Raw genomic sequence first — 13,318 nt, forward strand, 5'->3', positions numbered from 1 at the left:
ACACATTACAGAGTAAAACTGCTACATTAGACTTCCTTGGCTGTAATTTTTACAGAAGCAAATAATCAAGGCTTTCTCCTGAGGCCCTGCTGGGTGACTTTGAACCACCAACTTTAAGTTAATCATTGAGGACAAACCATTTGTACCATAGACAGATGAGAGAAAGGTAAACATATAGAAATAAAACTTTTTTGTACATTCCTTTGTAAAATTAGCTCATATATTTTTTGGACTCCTGGTATAGCACTGTAGGGTCAGCACTGGACTGCAAACCCCAAAGTTGACAGTTCAAACACACCAGCTGGTCCTCGGAAGCCCTATATAAAGTCACTGTGACTCGGAACCAACTGGATAGCACTTAACATATATTCTTTAGGTATCTTGCTTTTCTTCCTCAGCAAAATATAGTGGTAATCATTTTAAGTCAACAGGTTCTGTTCAATTTCACTCATTTTTGGAGGTTATATAATCTTCAATATCTTAATTTACACCTTAATTTATGCATAGTAAAGGGAATTGATTTGATGTCAATTTTTTACTTTGTGCACAGTAAGTAACACTGATGTAGAAATCCTGTGCCTATATATTTAGGTATTTGCTTCAGTGGGTTAGATTCCCAACAGTGTGATGCACAGTTGAAGCATGAGTGTATTTTTAAATTTTTAATAATTGTTATTATATTTAATTTCAAAAGCCACCTATTTTCACCAAACAGTAGACAGTGCTGGGAAATAACAGCATTAGTGAAATATGCATGCCTTAGGATAATTAACCATTTGAGATTAAAAGAGTAGTAATTATGGAGTCCTGGTGTGGCCCTGTGGGTTAATGCACCAGACTGCTAAGCCATTTGAACTGCAAGGTTGGCAGTTCAAGCTCATCAGCTACTCTTAGGAAATCCTATACGGGCAGCTATGGGTCAGAATCAACTCGACGGCACTTAATAACAACAACAACGATTACCCAAGGACAAAGTGTAGAAGGGTTAGAAAAGGAGGAGGAGTGAAAACAAACACAGGAAGTGGGATAAATGATATTGCATTGTGGGGATTGCAATCAATGGTATGAAACAAAATGGGTATGAATTGTTTAATGGAAAACTGATCTGCTCTATAAAACTTCACCGAATTCACAATAAAAAGTTGTTTAAAGACATTAAAAAGTTCCCATTTCCTTTAACAGTGTATAAAAGTGCCCTCTCTACACAGCTGCACTAGCAATGTATGTCTTTAGTTGTTTTTTTGTTTTGGGGGGTTTTTTGGTGTCTTAATCAGTTTAATGGATATAAAGTGATAACTCATCATTATTTTACTTTCTGCTTTCCCAACAGGTTGTAATTTTTACCTTTTTTTTTTCGGGGGGGGCTCCATTTGGATTCTGTTTTTATAGCCTTTGCTTAAAACAAGGCTTTAATTTTTTTAAATAACAATTTTTTTTTCCTACTGAAGAAGCTAATAGAATATTAATAAAATGTATTTTAGAAAATAGAAAATTTAAGATTTATTATAGTCACTAATATCTGTATGTGACGTTTAGTACTAACTAAAAGGACTAAAACAACAGAAAATAACATTCAGTTCTGGAATGCCAACTCACTGGGATAATATGGCTGTTTTTCTTTCCATAAGGAATTGTTTTCCTCGTAATACCTCACTTTTGGCTGGATGATGTGCAGCTATATAAATTCAAGTAGGATTTGATATTAAATAGAACCAGCCTCATTTATTTGCATGCCATTCAAAGTACTAGTTTTTAAAAAAGAGAGGACAAAAATCAGTAGGGAAAGAAATTGTATTTTTAAGCTTCTAAGAAGGTTTTGTAAACAATGGACACTAGAGAACAAAAAAGGCAATAAAATGACTTGACAGTGTCCTTTTAAGTGAACATATGTTCGTTTTATGCACCCATATGTGTGCACATGTGCCCTACATATGGACAGCCAGCTGCTAGCCAACTAGATTGTTCAATGTGTATGTTTACTGTAAAACAAGCCGAAAGTGTTTGGTCTCTTTGTTAAAGTAACAGCTCATAATTTCAAGTATACAAACGTCAGTTGTTTCTCATTTCTTTTTCTTAGGAACCAAATGAGCTGTTGATGCTCAATTTGGCAAGATCTTAACTGAGATTGACTCTTTAGCCAGCTACAAAATCTCCACCCTGAAAGTTTGGGAGTGTTTTACAAGAATAAGGACCTTTTTGCTAATGTCACCTTAAACTGTAGGTTTTCTTTTTTTTAAAGCATCAGTTTTCTTACTCAGTATCCCCAAAGACAGCCACCAACATTACTTGGATACTAATGGATGGAGTTAGGGTGCAAAACCAGCATATGTAGGCATAGGCATCTCAGAGTTTGGTTAAAACTCTTTCAAAACAGCTGTTAACAGAAAAAAGCCTAATGGTGTATATATATATATATATATTGTGTGTATGTGTGTGTGTGTGTGTGTGTGTGACAGCAACTTTAGCTATGAGCCCTCAGCATCTCTTATTTCACACTTTATGACAGTGCACTGCAGTTTAAAGAGATGAAATTAAGTTTTCCTTTGAACCAATTATGCATCCATTTCCACAATCACAGAATCTAATTCAGTTACCATTCTAATTAGTAAACTCTACTTCCTGAAGAGTGAGATGAGGCGTATAAGGAATCAAGCTGTAGTGAAAAGACCTTGTATTCTGGAGTGGGAATGTTTGTGTTAGTTCTGACTCTGTTATTCCCTGGCTGTGCAAACTTCAGTAAGCAGTTTCATACTTCCAACTTCAGTTTCCTCATCAGCTTGAAGAAGAAGTTGTTGTTATGTGCTGTGGAGTCGGTTCCGACTCATTGCAACCCCTGTACAGGGTTTCCCAGGCTGTAAATCTTTACAGGAGCAGAAAGACTCATCTTCCTCCTGCGGAACAGCTGGTAGTTTCGAACTGCTGACCCTGAGGTTAGCAGGCTGATTCATAACTACGACGCTACCAGAGCTCCTTTTGAAGAAGATACTAATGCTAATTTCTGAAATTTCTGATGAAGATAAAATGAGAGGCCTAGGATGCTGCCAAGTACTAAAGAAACGTGTGCCTCCTTCTTTTCCATTCCCACTTTCCTCTTCCTAGTCTGGAGGGAAGGGGGGCTGTGGAAAGCATGAGAACTAGAAATATTTCTTGGTAAAAGAAGTAATCCAAAAGTTCTCAATTACAAAGATAAAGATTCAATAGAAAAAAATCACTTGCAATGTTAGTTTTTATATCTTAACAGAAGCAGTATTGACAAGTATGTATGTTGTTGTTGTGATTAAGTGACGTCAAGTTGGTTCCAACCCATAGCAACCCTGTAGAGGGTTTCCAAGGAATAGCAGATGATCTTGACCCACTGACTTTACAGTCCAGTGCATTAACCCATAGTGCCACCCCAGTATTTATATATGTATTGTTGTTGTTAAGTGCTATCGAGTCAGTTCTGACCCATAGCAACACTGTGTAGGGTTTCCAATGAGTGGCTGGTGAGCTTGAACCACCAACCTCACAGCTCATACTGACTTTGCAGTCAGCGCATTAACCCACAGCACCACACCAGGACTCCTGTATATGTGTATGTTGTTGTTGTTGTGAAATGCCGTCGAGTTGATTATGACCCGTAGTGACCCTGTATAGGGTTTCCAAGGAGCAGCTGGTGATCTTGAACCGCCAACCTTGCAGTTCAAATGGCTCTGTAGTCTGTCGCATTAACCCACAGCGCCACACCAGGACTCCTATATATGTATGTTGTTAAGTGCCGTCAGGTAGGTTCCGACCTATAGAGATCCTGTATAGGTTTTCTGTGGAGCTGCTGGTGAGCTTGAACTGCTGACCTTGCAGTTAAAACGGCTTTGCATTCTGGCACATTAACTCACAGTGCCACACCAGGACTCCATATATATAAGTTTGTTCAGTCATTGCTTGTTTTCATTTAGTGCTGTGAGTAGGTTCCAACTCATAGTGACCCTGTATAGTATTTCCGAGAGTGGCTGGTGGGCTTGAACTGCCAATCTTGAGGTTACCAGTCCAATACTTATCCTACAACACCACACCAGGGCTCAGTCAGTACTTAGTAACTACTATATACCCAGTCCAATGAGTCCTGGTTAACACAGTGGCTAAAGTGCTCAGCTGCTAACCAAAAGGTCAATGCTTCTAACCCACCAGTTGCTTCACAGGAGAAGGATGTGACAATCAGCTTATATAAAGATGTACAACCTTGGAAAGCCTATGGACCAGATATACTCTGTCTTTTAGGGGTCAGTAAGGATCTTTGGTAATGTAGTGAATTAAGCATTTGGCTTCTAACTACTAAATGCAAAGTCAGTGGTTCAAACCTACCAGCTGCTCTGTGGGAGAACGATGAAGTTGTCGGTTCCTATAAAGGTTAGTACTCTGGGAAACCCCATGGAAGAATTCTATTTTGTCCTACAGGGTAACTATAGCTAGAATCGACTAGGTGACCTTGGATTTGGGTTTTTTTTTTTGCTGTCAATTAGTCACCAGTGGCTACCACTCCTCTGTCAGTGGCCTATGTGTTGCTATGATGCTGGAAACTAGACCACCAGTATTTTAAATACCAGCAGGTTCATTGTGATGTGGTACTATAGAATAAGCACTGGATTGATAACTGCAAGGTCCCTAGGAGTTGGAATCTACTCAACAGCACTTAACAAAAACAAGGGCCACCCATTGCAGACGGGTTTCATCAGAGCTTACAAACTAAGACAGACTAGGATGAAGGAGAGGTGGACAACTTTTAAATTGTCACTAAAAGACTAATAAACAGCAGCAGAACATTTTCTGAGATAGGACCAGGAGATGAGCCCCTAAGGTTGGAAGACACTGAAAATACGACTGAGGAGGAGTTGCTTCCTCAAAGTAAAGTTCATCTTGATGGTGTGAATTATAAAAAGCTTTCAAGAACATTATCGGCTGATGGAACACGACTCAAAATGAGGAGAAATAACTGTAAACCTCCATTAATAATCAGAACTTGAAATGTAAAATAATGAATCTAGGATAATTGGAAGTCATCAAAATTTAAATGGCATGCATAAAGATAGCCTAGTCATTAGTGAATGTAGTGATCATTTTGAATCTAACAATCATATGGCTTACTATGCTAGGAACAAGAAATTGAAGAGAAATGGTGGTGCAATCATCATAAAAAAAAGTATTTTAAGATCTGTTTTGAAGTACAATGCTGTCTGTAATAGAATGACATCCAAATGCCTACAAGGAAAACCAATTAATATCACTATTAATTCAAATCTACACATTAACCCTGAAGTCGATGATGATGGAACTGAAGAATTCTACCAGCTTCTTCAGTCTGAAGTTGATAAAACATGCAATCAAGATCATTGATAATTACCAATGATTACAATGCAAAACTGGAAATGAAGAGGAAGGGTCAGTAGTTGGAAAATATGGTCCTGGTAATAGATTTGAAGTTTGAGACCACATGATAGAATTTTGCAGGACGAATGACTTCTTCATTGCAAATACCATTTTTCAACAACATAATACATGTGGACCTCACCAAATGGAACACAAAGGAATCTAATTGATTGCATCTGTGGGAAAAACTAATGGGGAAGTTCCATATCATCAGCCAAAACCAGGCCAGGGCAAAAAGTTGTCCAGGGCAACTATCTGTTGCACAAAGGAATGTAGCCAGAATGCTCCTTAGAAGCCAGTAGGGTGAGACTTTGACTCTAGTTCTTTGGACATGTTGTCAGGAGGGACCAGTCCCTAAAGAAGAACATCATGCTTGGTAAAATGGAGGGTCAGAGCAAAATAACTAGGCCCCCAAAGAGATCGATTGATACTGTGGCAGCAGCAATGGTCTTGAGCATCTTAATTGTGAGGATGGGGCAGTACCAGGCAGTGTTTCATTCTCTTGTGTGTAAGGTTGCTATGAGTCAGATCCAACTTGATGGCACCTAACAAAAATAAAGTGTTCAAGAGCAAAGATGTCAGTTTGAAGACTAAGGTACACCTGGCCCAAGTCATAATAGTTTCAATCACCTCATATGCATGTAAAATTTGGACAATGAATGAGGAAGAATGGTGGTGGTTATATGCTGTGGAGTTGCCTCTGACACATAGTGACCCTGTACAGGGCTTCCAAGGCTATAAATCTTTACAGGAGCAGAAAGCCTCATCTTTCTCCTGTAGAACAGCTGGTAGTTTCAAACTGCTGATCTTGCAGTTCGCAGCCCGATTCATAACCACTATGTTACCAGAACTCCTTAAGAAAGAATAGATGGATTTAAATTATGGTGTTGGTCAAGAACTGCAAGTACCATGGACTTCCAGAAGAAATAAATCCGTCTTGGAAGAAGTAGAGTCAGAATATATATTTTGGACATATTATCAGAAGGACATCATGCTTGGTAAAGTGGAGGGTCAGTGAAAAATAGGAAGACATTCAATGAGATGGACTGACATAGTGGTAACAACAATAAGCTCACACAACAATTTTTAGGCTGGCACATGACCAGGCAGTGTTTGGTTCTGTTGTGCAAGGATCGCTGAGTTGAAACCAACTTGATGGCACCTAACAACAACAATACAAAGTGAAAGACATTTATTATTAGTTAACCAAGTTAATACTGTGGGTTCTAATCCTAATCCATTCTTAGTGGTCTTATAAAAGAGAAGAACAGACATGAAAACAGAGTCACATGCAGGGAAATGACAGCACTTGAAGATATGCTTACAAAGAAGACAATATCAAGGATTGCCAACAGCCACCAGAAACCAGGAGAGAACAATGGAAAAGTTCCTATCTCAAGGATCTCAAAAGGAATTGACATGGCTGGTACTCTGATTTAGACTTCTGGTCTCCCACGTTGTAATAAAATTAGTTTCTTTTCTTTAAAGTACTCTACTTTGTGGTATTATTTCATGGCATCTCTAGCAAAATAAGGCAAAGTTTGGGACCAAGAAGTGGGGTGCTATTGTAACAAATATCTAAAAATGTGCAATGGGCTCTGGAACTGGGTAATGATTAGAGGCTGAACAAGCTTTGAGGTACTTGATAGTAAAAACCTAGATTGCTTTTAAGAGACTGCTGGTAGAATTATGGGTTTAGTAAGTATTGATGGTGCTGACTTAGAGAGAAGTGAAGAGAACTGTGGTGAAATCTTCTATTGTCGTAAACAGAATGTTGCCAGTAGTATTGGCAGCAACTATGGGCTCAAGTATGACAAATGTGAGGGGGGCACAGGACTGGATAGTGTTTCATTCTGATGTGAATAAGGTCACTCTGAGTCAGAAGTGACTTGAAGGCACCTAAAAATAACAACAGAGAGCAGGTGTACATAATTTAGTCGTAGAATTCTCACCACCCATGCAATAGACCCAGACTCAATTCCCAACAAATGTACCTCAAGCACAACCAACACTGGTCTGTCAATGGAGGCTGCATGTTGCTATGATGCTGAAGATCTAAGATGGACTAAGAAAAAAGACCTGATGACAGGTCTTCCAAAAGACAGCCAATGAAATTCTGTGGATCACAGTGGAACCAATCCATCGTGCACGGAGTGGCCATAAGTCAAGAGCCAACTCGATGGCAGCTAACAGCAACAAAAATATGTCTAGATGTCAATAAATATGTCTTACATAAAAGAATGAAAATCAATCCTTAGAGTACCATCATAATTTATTACTAGGTACTCAGTTTTCTAGATTTGCTAATATCAACTCTCTGCTTTCCAAGGTGATTGTCATAGTAAGAAAGAAAATATATGTATTTATCACTGATTTATGCAGTCCCTGAGAAATTACTAGATATATAGACTCCTTTTACATTGAACTACCTCTCACTTCCGCTTTCTCTCTTTCCTCATTCAGCCTTCCTTAAGCTGTCCAGTGTTTCCCCTCAACTGACAAATAAAATTCCTATTGCTGCAGGTGTTCATGTGTTTGGGGCAAAATGAGTCGCTGCTGACAATTTTAAAGAAAGAGAGAACATCTGTTTGCATCTGGATATGAAGTAAGAAAGAGAGAACAGCTGCTGGCAGCTGTGGCAGACAAGAAAGTGAGCAAGTGAACAGCTGCTGGTAATTCAGAACTCAGTGGGCCGCCTGGAATCATTGAAATCTAGATGTAACCGGCAGGGTTTGACTTAACTGCTTTATTATATCCTGATCTTCATTAGATCCTGCTTGTCCTTTATTAGATATATTCCCATGATAGCTACATGAGAACTCCCAGCAGGAATATCAGCCCTCACCTTCCCATCTATAAACCTTTGGAAAATCAACCCAAGAGAGGTAAAATGGGAAAGACATTTCTTCCACTAATTTCATACTAATTTTTACAAGAAGGAAGAAGTTGGAATATCAACCAAACTATCACAAGATTGGGAAAATAATTCTGTCTATGCTATAAGAGACTGTGGCCATTTTGATGATGAAACCATATTTTAGGATTTCAGTAAGTCAATATAATGATGTGATAATCTAAGAGAAATTTAAACTTTGAATAGTGAATTTTCAAATCTTGTCAATGGTGCAATGTTTCATTTCATATATGTGGAAGCCTGTGCCTAAGTTATGCATATAAACATTTCCCTCTATTTTACTTTTTACTTTTAATAAACTGAAGAAAAAACAGTCTTTGCACTGTGCATCTGGTGATAAAATGTATTTAGTTTACTTTTGTAGCCAGGTTATTTATTTTGCTTGCTTCACACTGGTTCTTCGAGTCAACTGGGACTCTGGGATAAATATGAGTGACTCAGAAGTATGTCAGTCCATTTCTCATCTTTCTCAACACTGGAGAAAAGCATCTCACTACTCCTATCATAGAATCCCAAATCATTGTCTCTGAAGGATAACATGCAACTGAAGAAAAAGGAAACTATGAGAAATATTATTTATTGCTGCATAATATCCAACTAAATGTCCCCAATAAAAGAATAATTAAGTAAATTATATTACAAGCTACTTGTATATATTGAAATGATTTTGAAGATAATTCACAAAAATTATGATGTAGTATTCCTGGAGAAGAGTTTAATATCAATCACACTTGAGAAACAAAATGTACACCACAATTAAAATTAAAGTTAAAAAGATAGGCAGAGGACAATGATGTGAAAGAATTCAAAATAGAGTAGCAGAGGGGGAGCTTTTAAATATCATTTATTTTGTTATTTTTCTCTATGTTGATAAAAATAAATTATTAAAGCATTAATAAAAATCAATTCAGTGCAGTCTCCCAAGAATAGGGACCTAACCTGTTTTTGGTCACCTTTTATCCACAGGGGTGACAAATAACAATAAATATTTATTGAATGAGTAAGTAAACAAAGTGAGTGACTCATCTACACTCATATCCGTGACACAGAAAAACCAGAATGAAAGCTACTGCCATCAATGACAAATATGGAACTGGGGAAAGAAAGCTTGTGCTACTCAAAGAAGCAATTGGAAACATGTCCCCAGAAGATGGATGCTCATAGCATCTTGAATCTGTCTTCGCAATGTTCAGCTGTGCTGCCCAGTCAGATGTAATGAACTCCCTAATTCCTAATGGGATGAAACAAAGAAACTAACCTCTCAAATTGCTTCCAATTGTAAAATACAATTCTATGACTTAGATTAGGAGAGAAGGGAATGGGGAGAGGATGTAATTCCCAAATTAATTGTCAATGTCACAAGGACCTGTGCTTATTTGCCAACCAGAATGGAAAAGACAAATTTCATAGATACTCTGTGTTCTGGGTGAGTAACTTTCCTTAAAGCAAATTTGATTGATGTTCCTATTCACAGATCCCTTCTCAGTTCCAAGCCTTGTTCCATGATCTGGAACTGAAAGAAGTGTGTAAGCTTAGAGCAAGGTGGTAAGAACATGAACTACAGTCCACCCTGATTTTACCACATCATACTCCTGCAACAGTAGACTGCAAAGTTTAACGACTTTCACTGTGTCAAAGTTTGCCTCTGAATCAGTCTTCCCTAGGGGAAACTGTGATACACTCATATTCCAGCATGGATATAGTCACACACAGTCTGTTTTCCAGATATTTTGAAACCTCCCCAAGCTCTGATTGTAAAAAATATAATTGCTTCATGCTAGTAAGGTGCTCCAGCACTCTGAATATAGAACAACTCAGGACCCTGACAAACTTGTATGCTATCCAAAACGTATTTCCAGATTTTCCCTTCTTACCTATAAAAGAGCATTAAAAGAAATGTCTCTCTCCATAAATACAACTGTCAAAGTAGTTAAGTGACTTGCACCTCATCATCATCATCACCAAATCTGTAAAGTGCCCTTCTTTTCCAGGACCCAGATCATAATGTCTACAGCATAGTCAACAGATATTTGGGGAAAACACAGAGAAGATGCAGTCCCTTGGTTTTTATTAACCTTTCCAAAAGGGACAATAATACACTTATTTTCAAACATAATTTTTGTATCAGAAATACCTTCAAATAAGATGCTATCCACTGAAATCACCAAGTAAATTATTTCATGGTCAGTTTCAGTAGTGACAGGAAGGAGCAGGAAGTGAATTCCAGATTCCAAGTAGTAGAGTAGTGGTCGTTTTGTGCCACCATTTGCACCTTCCAGAGACGACATGTGTGGTGATGGTGGTGGTAGGTGCCATTGGGTCCGTCTGACAGAGTGAATCATGCCCAACAGAACAACACTATTCTCTCCTGAGACATCCTCACATAGTGCTGCCACTACGTCCCTTCCAAACAGACAGAATCATCTTCTGGCACTATATCTGACAATGTTTTGTTCCGAGTCATAATGTTTTCAGCTTCTGGTACCATATCTAGCCATGTTCTACTGTTATTCATAAGGTTTTCAATGGCTAAACATTCAGAAGAAGCCTGTCCCACTTACTTCCTAATCTGTCTTAGTTTGGAAGCTTTGTTGAAACCTGTCCACCATGGATGATCCTGATATTATTTTAAATAACTTTGGCATAGCTTCCAACATCACAGTTTTTCCAGGCAGCTGCTGTTAAATGCTCACAGGACACACCACTTCACCATAAGCCTTAAACTGAAAGCACTCAACTCTAGTTACATGCAAACCTAGCTCTACCACTTAAGTGCCTGGAGGTACCCCACTCAACAAGTGGGTTTCCTGTCCAAAGTTACTTTGCTTTATTTGCTCCATAGGGTGGGTTGTCCACTGCTATGTCTTGTGCTATGGTTCTTGGATCTTCTGCTGCTGCTCCTCTGCCACTCCTACAGTTTCAGTTTTCTGTCCCTGGGTTGAGGAGGTTCAATGCACAGGGATCTTGGGGTCCAAAGGATGTGCTCCACTCCTGATTATTCTTCCTTGATGTTAATGAGATCCCCCTCCTGTTTCTGAGATGGTTAATTTTATACCCATGCTAGAATTTCAAGGTTTTATAATTACAGTCAACAATGAACTCTGTTAATATCCACAGCTAAATCATATTATTCTATCTGCATCTTATCCCACCTACTGTTTACTTTGTTTGGTGGGAGCTACAGACTATGATAGAACAGACTATTCATGATACCACAATTAATTATTGACATTTTAGGCATCAGTCAGACATAAGAGTTCATACAGGACTTAGTGCTTAGAAGAACATTCTGAACTGGAAATACAGAGTGGGGTGGGGGGCACTGATATCTAACAGAAATAAAGGAAAGGTAGATAGATGCAGCAAGCCAGAAAGAACAAAACAAACAAACATGCCATTATCCTAAGAGAGGCCAACACTGAGAACAATCTCCAAAGGAGCAAAAATAAAATTAAAACACATAAGAAAAATAAAGTGTGGTGTCAGAAAAATCAGAAGGTAAGAATATGTCTAAAAGGAGAGAGCAGTCAATAATAAGTGCTTCTGGGAATTCCTGTCAGACAAGAACTAATAAAATAGACCTTAAAGTTAATCTCAATCAATTGATGCAGTCCCAATCACCTACAACTGGCCCGTCAAGTCCAGTCTTCTCCTCAGTCCGTCTTCCCTATCACAATAATTTGCTTCAAAGCCTAACCTGATCATGTATTTCCTCTTCTAAAAAAACCTTTTCATGCTGCTCTATTTCTCACAATATCCTACTACTCAGAATTTCAGACACATCCCTCTAGAATTCATTTATTTCATACACTTCCAGCTTCACCTACTTTACTAAAATCCTTTTAGATATATTCTTACCTGTTGATTTCTCTTACAGCCTCAGATCTTTCCCTCCCTCTGCCAGTCAGTTCCTATTTCTTCTTCAAGGATGAGCTGAAATGCTATGTTCTTTTTAAATCCTCACCAGCTTTTTCAAGTTAAGCACCTCCTTATCTGTGCATCATGGTAATATGTACACTTATCAGGGATCCACATTTGTCTGTAAAGCACACAAACACACAAGTAAAGATAGCAGCCTTGACTATATTGCAAATCTCATAGCACTAAGTGTAATTATCAGTTTATTTCTCTTTTCTCCCCCTTAGATATAAGCTCATTAAGAACATATCTAAGCGTGAGCTGCCATCTAAAATGCAGCTCTGAGTCTCTCCAGGTCCAGTGGAAAGAAGAATGAAGAAAATTGAATACACCTGGAAACAATTAGTACAAGGAACAAATGGACTATGGGAACATCACTCTCCATTATCCTGAGACCTGATGAAATAGATGGTATCTGACTACCACTACCAACTGCTGTGAAAGGAATTGCATTAAAAGTCCTAGCTATAGTGGGAAGGAAATGTAGAACAAAACTCAGAATCATAAAATAGACCAGGTTTACTGGTCAGATAGAGACTAGTAGAACCCCTGAGATTATGGCCCTAAGTCACTCTTCAGGTTGGAAATGAATTCAGCCCCATGGCTCAATTTTAAGTAGATCTATAAGAGGAATAATAACACTAGGGTGGTATGTAAAACTTAAAATAATCAACCCTTTGAGATAAATAGGGCAGCATTTACTCAAGGACAAAGTTCAGAAGGGTTAGGAAAGAAGAAGGAATGGAAAGGAGAAACATAGGGAGAAAGTGGAATACATGATTTTACATTGACAGAACTGCAATCAGTAACATGAAACAGAGTGTGTAGGAACTGTTGAATGGAAAACTGATCTGGTCTGTAAACCTTCACCTAATTCACAGTAAGAAAAACATTATAAATAGTTTTAAATAAAAATAAAAATTAAAAAAAAAACACAGTTGAGGTTCCATTTACATGTATAACCCAATCGTAGAACAAAACTCTCAAAAAGGTTTGCCTTAACCCTGCTAGAATTGAAGAAAGAAATAGATAAAGCTACGATTATAGTGGGAGATTTAAATATGCCACTTTCGAAAAGGGATA

Source organism: Chrysochloris asiatica, unplaced genomic scaffold (genome assembly GCF_000296735.1).
Source record: "Chrysochloris asiatica unplaced genomic scaffold, ChrAsi1.0 scaffold00033, whole genome shotgun sequence".
Classification (NCBI taxonomy): Eukaryota; Metazoa; Chordata; class Mammalia; order Afrosoricida; family Chrysochloridae; genus Chrysochloris; species Chrysochloris asiatica.